The 11,925-nt window shown below is 38.8% G+C and overlaps 1 long non-coding RNA gene and 1 pseudogene across 2 annotated transcripts; one reads left to right on the forward strand and one right to left on the reverse strand.

Moving 5' to 3' along the window:
- The first annotated feature begins 314 nt into the window (after positions 1-314).
- On the forward strand, positions 315-2,951 carry LOC309714545 (CD276 antigen-like; annotated as a pseudogene). The gene is made up of 8 exons (XR_014280691.1): positions 315-393; positions 486-597; positions 734-1,054; positions 1,195-1,458; positions 1,608-1,895; positions 2,039-2,140; positions 2,210-2,258; positions 2,558-2,951. The product of XR_014280691.1 is annotated as a CD276 antigen-like (transcript).
- A 1,116-nt stretch (positions 2,952-4,067) lies between these two features.
- LOC309714858 lies at positions 4,068-8,260 on the reverse strand. Its single transcript, XR_014279058.1, has 3 exons — positions 8,069-8,260; positions 7,266-7,312; positions 4,068-5,608 (listed from the first exon to the last, which is right to left on the reverse strand). It is a non-coding gene; the product is annotated as an uncharacterized lncRNA (long non-coding RNA).
- Between the last annotated feature and the right edge of the window lie 3,665 nt (positions 8,261-11,925).

Genomic DNA, 11,925 nt, shown 5'->3' on the forward strand with positions numbered 1-11,925 from the left:
TTGTTTTTAAAATCTGAGTTTACCTACTGTCCTTCATTTTAGTATCAGTTTAGCTGTACATTTGTACAGCTAAACTGATACTAGCCATGAAGGTACTTAAAAAGTAACTCTAACCAGCTGTAATCACCACAACACAGTGAATATTACATTTGGATTATGTGTGTGGATTATGTGGATTAACTGTGTGCACTGGTTAGAATTTATTCTCATGCTCCAAGTTCTACCTCTACCTCTCTCTCTCTCCCTCATGTTGCCCTGTTTCCATCTTCTCTCTAATTAAGCCCACATGGCTGAATTGATACCAGGTGCAGGTGTTCACAGGGCTGTTACCTGCCTTTGGACTTCCTTTTGTCTCATGTCTGTTTCAGCAGGTTCCATCATGAAGTTGTGCAGGTAAATTGGATACTTTTGGTAACATTAATCATAAAAGCCTGTTCCCCTTAGGGAAAGCTACATTTCTAAAATACAAACAAATCTCTCTGCAGTCCAGTGCTCCATGTGAAATGACATGTTACAGGATCAGGATTACCATGATTACCAGTACCATGTGTCTGGTGATTGTCATGTTTCTGTGGATTCTGACCATTTCCAGAGGAGGTGAGTGAAGCATTCACTAGCACCAGCTGAGTCAGACTGAGAAATGGCTCACTTTAATATTTCCCTTCATGTTACTGCAAAATATTTTATGTGCAAAACTTCATCAGTCATTAACAGTCTTTATCTGATGTTTCAGATACTGAAGTTTCCTGTGTTTTCATGACAACGTGCATCTTACCGTGCACTTTCCAGGGAAACACTAGAGGAGTATACATCCACTGGATGCACTTGTCAGAGGGACACCCTCTTGTATACTTGTACTATGGCAACAAAGACCAGCTCAGAACCCAGGACCAACAATTCAGAAGCAGGACGTCGCTGTTCCAGGACCAGCTCTCCAAAGGAAACGCCTCACTCCAACTGACAGGGGTGCAGGTTCAGGACGAGGGCAGATACAGCTGCTACATCAGCACCATTAATACAGAAAAGGATTAATTTATCAACCTTAAAGTGCACAGTATGAAAAATCTGAGGTTTTGGGGGATTTTCCTTTTCTTTTAAGTGCTCGATATTTCAAAAGATTTATACCAACCTCTAATATATGTAGCAGTTGTAGTGTTATGTTGAAAAGCCACAGGTTTACTCTGTATTTTTCAGCCCCAGTCAAAGTCAGCATTCAGCATGCAGGAAACAGGATCACCTGCAGCTCAGAGGGCATCTACCCTAAACCTGAGCTCACCTGGTCAACCAGACCTCCATCCAAGGTGACCTTCAAGAATACAACAACAGTCGAGCAGACCAAGCAGCAGCTCTACAACATCAATGGTTCTTTGATAGCTTCATTCAATGAAAGTGATCGAGTCTACAGCTGCACTGTGAGCACTCAGAGGAACAGGAGGAGAGCCAGTCTGAGGCAGCTACGTGAGTATGACCTCACATATGAGCTAGGAAATGAGGTTGAAAGCTGCTTATTGTTGAATACTGAAACACATGCATTAGATTTACACAGAAGCACTTCATGTGTAGGCTGTTCATCTATACCTGGCATATGCTCAACCTTCTTGTTTCAGCTTCAGTTACTGGCAGCTTCACTGAAACCACAATCCCCTGCCCCAGCTTTAACACTTCTCCAACAAGCCTCATTTGGAGATTCCTTAATCGTGCAATTTTGGAAAAGACTGGGTCTGGTTCCAACTACACAGTCTCAAAGGAGTGGAAGCAGCATGTGAAGGCTGTATCAGAGTTGGGAAGCCTCACATTACTGGGCTTATCTTCAGAGAAGGAGGGAATATACACATGTGAGATTAGTAATGTTGAGGAGATGCTGATTAATTACACCATTATTCGAATAAGTCAAGGTAAAGGAATTTATGTTGCATCCTTCTAATCCACAAAAGCAAGAATCATTCAAAACTTTTAAAATCTCTTTGACATACAAACAAAATAAACATATTAAGGCATCCAGGAGAAATTTAAAAATCAGATTCTTTTACTGTTTCAGGAAATACACACATGACTATTATAGCAATTACTGCAGGGGTGGTAGTACTCGTATGCATCCTATCGTCAGTCTGCCTGGTGCTGTACTGCAAAAGGAAAAGAGGTAAAAGTACATTCTGCCTGTACTACTGAAATATTTGTATCAATCTTATGGATCCAAAACATGTCTCAGGTCAGCAAGAAAACAGCATGACAGCGTCAGAGAGTGGTGAACCCAACATGTAAGTAAATATTGTGAATAAAAATGCACACCGTGCTATTAGTTATCATATTGGAGAACATTTTTATCATGGAGTTAGGACCAGTTTTCTCACACATGAATCTAAATATTCCCTAGAGCCAGATAAGTCAAATAAGAATTCCCTACTTGAGATCTTACTTTGATGAATTCAGCTTAGCCAAAATCATTTCAGTAAAAAGTTCCAGAATAAGAGTTCAAAAACTCCTTCAGTCTGACAAATGGAAATTCAAACAATAAAGATGAATTCTAATTGTTGTAATGCTTTTACCTCAATTTCAGTTAACAGAGAAGTTGAACTTCATGGATTTAAAGAAGCAAAGTCTCCTGTGAGCTGTTAATAGACTAAACTTCCCTGTGATTCATCCAACTAAAGATTGCATAACTTAATAACTGAATTTTAAGAAAGGTTTGATATGTAAGAGTAAACCACAGCAAGATGAAGGAAAAAAATGATCTTCTGCAGTGGGAAGCCAACTGTCAGCCAGGCACATGAATGTTTTATGCAGTAAAATAATGTGAAAGGAAGCTATTCGGCTTCACATTTGATTGATGGAACTGAAGGTGACCTCGTCCCAGTTACCACTATGACTGAGATATTTTACACTTTCACCTACAAACTGCATGATTTTAACTACTAGCTGCAGGTTTTGTCATAATAAAAATGTGATGGACAATCAGGTTTTTGACTTTTTAAAATATTTTTGTATTTAGTTTATTTATCTATTTACATCTGTGTTTGGGTTTCTAAGATAAGAGCATTGCTATCTGCATGCTGGAAAGATTTCTATGGGACTACAAAATTATGACAGACTACTACGGGTACCAAAGATTTTGTAACCATCTACATCACCTCAGTCATTACCAAAGGAAATTCTATATGTGCTTAACTTTTCAGCTATGTCCAACATTTGGTCCATAGTGATCATAAACACAAGCTCTATAAACACCACATCAGCTGAGGCCTACTGATACGGATAAGCCTTGAAGATCAAGATTCAATTTTATTTTTACAGTGCCAAGAAACAATAGTCGCCTCAAGGTGCTTTTTTTTTTTTTTTTTTTGTAAGGTAGACCCTACAATACACAACGATTAAATGGCTGGACCAAATTTTTCTCTCAAAGCAACATGAATGAGTGAAGAGTGAAGCAGGTGACTGACAGGAGGACTGATGGAGCATCTCCAGTGATCTGGGCTCTGTGTTGATGTCCTGTTTCTCCTTCTGTAATCAAGCAATAACAAGGGTCTTTGCTCTCCATGTGACACTAATATTTGGATTAAAACTTTATTAAGTCGCTGTCTTTACACACAGCTGTTTTCACACCGGTCTGCTGGTCCTCTCCAGTCCCAGCATATACACTATATGGTCAGTGATGACACTTCTGTGACATCGTTGACCATGCGGCTCATAGAGGTGCCATTTAACCCCAGTGTAGTTGGTTTTATGGTGTTTCATCTTACATGTGTACTTGACCTGACAGAATTCAGGTCAAGTACAAGTGTTAATGGAGCTGATTATCATGGTCCCATTAGAGCACTAAAATCTGAGTATTATGCTGTACATAAATGATTTTGAATGGAGTGAACTGTTGAGCAAAAGACCTTCCACACTGGTCCCAGCTGAATCGTTCAACTTCAGCGTACATGATAAAATTCAAATTGTTTTTCTAAGCAGTGAGGGAACTTTGGAAAATGAGCTAAAGATGAAGTTCAATTCTGTGTTTTAAACCCATTTGACTAAAACATTAATTCAGTTTGATCAGGACTGCACAACCTTTACACTGCAAAAAATGTTTTATTTGGGTTTTGGGCAATTAGACTCCCATTTTCACTGTCCAATGCCCCGAATAAAGAGTAAATATGTAAAAACAAAAATGGACACGAAGATAGTTACAAACAGGATGCAATGATTTAAAAGCTTATAAAGACATGTTTTACACGTGATAAAATGTTGAAAACAAAAACTGATAAAAATGTACAATTATAAGAAAAAAGAACATTTTGAATTTTATGGCAACAACACACCAATAAACTGGGGCATGGACCTCAATGTAGCAACTAGCAGCTTATGCTTACAATAAAATGATAGTGTTAATTTGGCAGTTTGTAGCATCAACAGACAGTGTTTATGCAACAGTTTTATGTTAAATGAACACCAGAGAAAAATCTACCAGCAACAAACAGTCAACGCTCACCACACCTATGTGACCAGCAACCAAACCAGAGTCCCAAGAAGCACAAGAAATAAACAATAGCTCAATAAATTTGCATGAACCACTATTAATCTACCAAGTATTGCTTTTTACTTACAAAATAACAAACAAAGTAAAAATACAGAGGTACCGTTTCAATCTGCTTGAAAGCTTCAAAAATGTTTTAACGAACGCATACAGGAACTCTGTCCCTTGTTCTCATATTTTGTTCATCAAGTTGACCTGAAACACCTGAAGCGAAACGATAGTAACTGAGTTGGTAGCAATACTTCATGGTGCTGTGACCGCAGTAAAATCTTCTAAACAAGTGTTACACAAAACATAACTGAAGTCAGTGAACAGCAATAGATTTGCACCAATATCTGATCCAACTTGTTGACTCATTTGGATCAGACTGATATACCAGCCAAACGTAGAACTGGTGCATTTCTAGTCACAACTTTAAGGTTTTGCTTTACTGTGGATGAGCTGATGTTGTTTCAAGTGACCCTTCACAGTAAAAGACTTCCCACAGTTACCACACATGAATGGTTTAATTCCAGCATGGATGAGTTGGTGTGATTTTAAGTTCCTTTGGTGAGTAAAACACTTTCCACACTCAGCACAGATGAATGGTTTAACTCCAGCATGAATAAGTTGGTGTGATTTTAAGTTCCTTTGGTGAGTAAAACACTTTCCACATTCACCACAGATGAATGGTTTAACTCCAGCATGGATGAGTTGGTGTGATTTTAAGGCACTTTGCCGAGTAAAACACTTTCCACACTCATCACAGATGAATGGTTTAATTCCTGCATGGATGAGTTGGTGTGATTTTAAGGCACTTTGCGAAGTAAAAGACTTTCCACACTGGTCACAGCTGAATGGTTTAACCCCAGTGTGGATGAGCTTATGCCTCGTCAAGTTACTCTTTGTAGTAAAAGATTTTCCACAGTCAACACAAGAGAAGCATCTTTTCTTATTGTGGAAACATTGGTGTCTCCCGAGCTGCCTCCTTGTGATAAAGCTCTTTGCACAAAGACCACAAGTGAATGATTTCTCTCTCTTTGCTTGTGTGAGGTTAGCATTGTCATCATCGGAAGAGTGCCGAGGTCTCTTTCGGTTGTTGCTTCTTTGTTCCTGTAGTGACAGAGAAACAAACCAATGAGATGCAGTAAAGTGTGTGAATGTGTGTGTGAATGGGTGAATGACTGAATGTAGTGTGAAGTGCTTTGGGGTCCTTAGGGACTATAAAAGCGCTATACAAATGCAGGCCATTTACCATTTATTTACCAGTAAAGGAAAAAGGGTAACCTATGATGTGGATGAAGTTAATGCAGTTTGATACCAGAGTTATCAAACTACACTGTGCAGAGTTACTAGCATCTATATAAGACTCTGCTCAGGTACATCAATTCATATATTTTCTTTTGTTTATCTAATTCAGGGTAGCAGTTAGGTTGAAACCTATCCCAGGTGACCCTGGTTGAGATGGGAGGTACACACTGGACACCAGTCCAGTACACCAATCAATTGCAGAGCGAACACAGAGAGAAAAACAGCCATTCACACCTACAGCCAGTTTACAATTTTCATTTAAGGAGGCCAGAGTACCCGGAGAGAACCCATATACACAAGGGAAGAACATGAAGATTTCATTCCAGTGGATTTGAACCCAAGGATCTTTTTGATGTTAGGCGATTGTGCTAACCACCACCGGCCACCCTCAGACACAAATAATAAATATTTATTAGGTTTATCGATTTCAATTTCTCCCACTTTACTTTTGGAATAGTCACTGTGGGTTACCTGTGTCAAAAGGTTCATTTAAAAAACAATTTAATCTTAAGTTTGATGAAAATGTCACTTAAAGTACAGAGTTTAAAATCTCACTGCTACATGTCAGCAGCAGACTGCAGTCAACTAAATTCTGTCTTCTTATCCCTCCTACTTTAAGTTCATAGTGCTACCTATCACGGCTGCTGTAGGACAAACATCTCTATCTGTAGCGAGTGTAGGCTGTCATGTCAGTCTGACGTTTACATCACCTGGTGTCTGTCTGTATTTACTCTGGAGGAGGATGTAAATCTTTGTAAAAGGAGTCTGATAGTCAGTGAAGCTCACCTCTGACATGTGACAGCAATAGGGAGTCGAGTTGTTGAGAATATTCTGTCCGTTTCTTTGCAAGCTCAGATTATGCATCTGACCCTCACCTCAGCATAGCGGTCACAGGAGTGAGCCTCACTGACTCCCTCTAAATAAAATCCATTCAAAGTTTTGCCTCATCCACAGTAAATAGTGGATGTTCCACTGGCATTATCAAGTAAACGGTGATCTGATAGCATGCGCCCACTAAATAAACGCCAGGCAGAACATTTGAAGTTACTCTGGGGTGACTGAGTAAAATAAAATTTAAAATATCAAAAAATATTTAATTGTCACATATAGAGTACAGAGGGAAGATAATATAGTAGCTTCCACAAACCAGTGCCCAATTCTACGTTTATGAGAACGCATCAGTTTGTTGGAAGATGAAAATTATACACATATTTATGAGCAAAACATTCTGCTGTTATGTAATTGCAACAAAAGAAATACTTGCTGCACCTTTAAATGTAATTTAAATGCAGTTTATGAAGAATGTGAATAAGATATGCATTGTGCTTGACCTTTTTTAATTTACAAATATTCTTTTGCTTTTATTGAATAAGTTACAGGTTTTGAACAGCTGTCTAACAACAACAGATGTTCAACAGATACACACAATAACATTAACAAAAGACAGATTTTTTTTTACCTTTTGTGAAGAATCCATTCAAGTCTCCTCTTCCTATCACCAATCACCTGTGAGATTAAACACATTGGAATTACCAGCACCGATTAACCAACCAGCGGGCCGGATTGGAGTAATGACTTATGTTTGAAACCCCTGAGCTTCATGCAAATTTGACTGTTGGGATGGACATCCAACAAAACTCTGCAGATACATTTTGTGCATCCACAAATGCCAGTTGAGGCAGCTAATATGATTTGAAAATTAAACTGAATGCTAATTAATGCCCCTCAGTCCAGCAGGTCCAAATCCATCTGAACCCAAGAGCCAAGCTTTTGGGTCTGGGAGTGGCTTTAAAGGAGGTCATCCTGATCCCTCCCTGCAGGAATCACTTCTGTACAAAGTTCAACTTATTTTTCATCACAATAGCAACAGATCAGGTCTTAGTGAAAGCTGCAAGAGCATTCAGCAAACTAAAAGTCACAAAGGCTCTGAGACCGTACTCTCACAATCACAGAAATACCACTTATGTACAGTTTGGTTAAAACATTCAAATAATTGAAACAAATAATAGAAAACACCCTCACACAATAATAATACCTAGTTCTGATGGTTTCTGCTGCTTTTCCAGATTACTCCAGGAAAAAAAACAACCACAATCAACAATCACAGCAAGTTTTCAAATGTATAAAAATAACTATCTATGACAAAACTACAAAGGCTCTCCTCACCTTTAGAGGAGGCCAGGGCACAAACTGAGAAAAACTCTGAAGAAGCTTTAACAATTTTTGGCTCATTAATCAAAGAGCACAAACCGCTTTTCTCACCTCTGCAGATAAACAGACATTACCAACTCGGTTCTCCACCAAGAATTCTCCAGGTGAACAACTTTGGTTTGATTGGAGGTTGTTCCACCAGTTCAGAGCTGATTTGGCTCCACCTGCTGGTCTGGAGTTTAAAGCAACAAGCAGGAAGAAAAAGGTTCTCTTCTTAGTCCTGCTGACAAACGGTGAAATGTAATTTACTCAAATACTGGAGCCTACGACAAACTTGGGCCCCCTTTGTTACTGTTTCTACACCTTGTTTTTTAATTTGGAAAATGCATCCATGCCTATTATAGTAATTACTGCAGGGGTTTGCTGTACTGCAAAAGGAAAAGAGGTAAAACTAGGTTCTGTCTGAACTACTGGAATAATTTGTATATTTGTATTGATCTCATGGATCTAAAAGATGCATGACAGTGTCAGACAGTGGTGAAACCAATAGCTCAGTAAATCTCAGAGTTCAAAAGCCTCTTCAATCTGGAAATTCAAACAATAAAGATGAATTCTAATCGTTGTAATGCGTTTTCCCCTCAATTTCAGTTAACAGAGAAGTTGAACTTCATGGATTTAAAGAACCAAAGTCTCCTGTGAGCTGTTAATACACCAAACGTCCCTCTGATTCATCCAACTAAAGATTCCAAACCTTTATAACTAAAAAGAAAAAAGTTTGATATGTAAGTGTAAATCAAAGGGAGCTGAAGAAAAAAGGATCTTCTGCAGTGGGAACCCAAGTGTCGCCCGGCAACGTCAATGTTTTATGCATTACAATAATGTGAAAGGAAGCTAATCGGCTTCATGTTTGATTGATGGAACTGAAGGTGACCTCGTCCCAGTTATCGATATGACTGGGATATTTTACACTTTCACCTACAAACTGCATGATTTTAACTACCAGCTGCGGTTTTTATTGAGATAATAAAAATGTGATGGTTCATGTTCACTCAAAGCAACATGAATGAGGGAAGAGTGAAGCAGGTGACTGACAGGAGGACTGATGGAGCATCTCCAGTGATCATTGCATGAATAGGATTTCAGTGTTTTTTTAAGTTTAAATCGGTATCTTGAAGAGGTTCTATTCAGATGTTCTGTGTTGCTGTCTGTACTCAAACAATAAAAAGGGTTCTTGCTCTCAATCTGACACTATTTGGATTAAAACTTTATTAACTCGCTGTCTTTACACAAAGCTCTTTTCACACCGGTGTGCTGGTCCTCTCCAGTCCCAGCATATACACTATATGGTCATTGATGACACTTCTGTGAAAGCAGAATCAGAAAACGTTATTTATCCCCACAGGGCAATTAAGCAACACATCAATAAATTTGGGCATGGACCTAATTAAAGTAGCAACTAACAGCTTATGCTAACAATAAAATTATATTTTTAATTTATCAATCTGTAACAGACGGTGTTCATATAACAGTTTTATTTTCGTCTCAGGGTCCCAGATTGAACCAGAGAAAAACCTACTAGCAACAAACAGTCAAAGCTCACCACACCCTTTGATCAGTAACCAAAACAGGGTCCCAAGAAGCACAAGAAATAAACAATATAGCTCAATAAATTTGCATGAACCAGTATTGCTCTACCTAGTATTGTTTTGTACTTACAAAAACAAGCAAATAAAAGAAAAAGGAAAATACAGATGTAGCGTTTCAGCCTGCTTGAAAGATTCAAAATGTTTTAATGAATATATACAGAAACACTGTCCCTTGTTCTCATATTTTGTATGTGGAGTTGATCTGAGACAGCTGAGGCGAAATGAAGTTTCTTCAGTTCTAGGTTCAAATGGTGGAGAGTCCCAGATTTAAGCCCTGTGGTGACACTCCCACTCTGTTAAAGTGTTAAGGCTCTGTTAGTGTTAGGGCCTTAACACACCAGAAGTGTGGGCTAAATAAAGTAGGTATCAGACCTCAATTATGAGATAGGGTCAATTAATACATATAAGATATCAGCTAAGAAACTAAAAAATACACAATAATAAGATTAAAATAGATGAGATGATGGCACTAGCTAGTCAGGAATGCCAGATTAAATAGGTAAGTATTCAACCATGATTTGAAAGATTGACTTGAGTTCAAGGCACAAATAGTCGCAGGAAGGTTGTTTGTGAGGTTAGGTGCAGCTGAGACAAAAGCACAATGGCCTCGGGTCCTCAGCTGAGACCTAGGTTGCGCCAAGAGTAACTAACCTGATGATCTTAGTGCTCGACTTGGAGTGTACAGGCTGAGAAGGTCAGTGAGATAGCTCAGTGCAATGTTATTTATGATTTTAAAAGTAAGCAACAAGATTTTAAAATCAATACGATATTTGATGGGTATCCAATATAAGTCAGCTAGAACTGGAGTGATAGAAGCAAACTTTCCAGTTCCAGTTGGGAGGCGAGCTGCAGCATTTTGAACAAGCTGTAATCTGTGAAGAGGGACAGATTGGACATAATAATCTGGAAGTCACAAAAGCATGGATACGTTTTTCGAGATCCTTGTGCGGTACATAATGCTTAGTTTTAGAGATTTGGCGCAGGTGATAGAAGCCAAATTTAACTACAAAAAACACTTGTTCATCAAGATTAAATGAACTTTCCAGGAAAAAAAAACCTCGATTGCTTATAGTGTCGGAGAGAAAGCTGACAAGAGGCCCAACTAGAACAGCTCATCCTGAGGAATATGACTGTTCTGAGTCCCTGCCTCCATGTACTTATGTAATTAATCACTGGACAGCTGAACAGGTATGTTTATAAATAATATTATATTATGCCAATTTTCTTATACACATTTTTGACCTGGGTGTAGAATTAATTGCTGATTGTCACCTTTAGAGTAGGCCAGGGCACAAACTGAGAAAAACTCTATGAGCAAAGAGCACAAACAGCTTTTCTCGCCTCTGCAGATAAACAGACACTAACAGCTCAATTGCTCTACAGGTAAGAATTCTCCAGGTGAACTTTGGATTTATTGGAGGTTGTTCCACCAGTTCAGAGCTGATTTGGCTCCACCTGCTGATCTGGAGTTTAAAGCAACATGCAGGAGGTTCTCTTCTTGGTACTAATGAACAAAACAAACGTTTTTTATTGAACTGCAATACTGATTTTACAGAGAGGGGGTTTGGGAACTGGTTTCCCAAAAGCATTGCAAACAGGTGCTCTGCTCGAGAGGACACTGTATGATAGGAGCTAACATAGTTTTGAAATGTTTGTAATTGAGTTTAGAGGCTTAACTAAACACTAAAACTCCTGTTTCAGTTTCTGAGCTACTGCTCCTTCACTTCAGTCCACGACCAGATAATATTTAAAACAGTTGTCCCCATCATGGTCCCTGTAACAATGACCAACCAGTGTTGTATAATAGTTATAATAGTTTACTTACTTTTGAACTCAGACAGCACTCATAGAGATTACATCATGTGACTGTAAAACATTTACCTGCAGTAACAACTTTTTGCCACATGATGTAGCCAGTGAGTCAGATTGCATCAAGCTCACTGGGTGTGTTGCAGGTTATTGTTAAATTTTCCACACACAGCTTAAGCCCCATTGCCCCTCATACAGGGGCACTGGGGCTCAAGAGGTATGTGACCCTCTATGATTATACAGAGAGAAAGGCCTCAAGCCTTTTATGCAAATATCAGCCTATGTAGCATCCACAGAAACCTTAGAATCTCAGCTAAATGCACATTTAACCCATTTCTACAACCACCAAACACAGCGAAAACAAGCAATGATTAAAAGAGCAGTTATGTAAATACACAAAAGTCCGCTAAAAACACCCGAACTCTCCAGACTTCATGTAACACTATAGATAATGGCTTGTTAGCAGGCAGAGCTATCACCTATTCCAAACATCAAGTTTCACCACGCTCCAAC

This window comes from Aulonocara stuartgranti, assembly GCF_965226115.1.
Source record: "Aulonocara stuartgranti genome assembly, chromosome: 9".
NCBI classification, from domain to species: Eukaryota; Metazoa; Chordata; class Actinopteri; order Cichliformes; family Cichlidae; genus Aulonocara; species Aulonocara stuartgranti.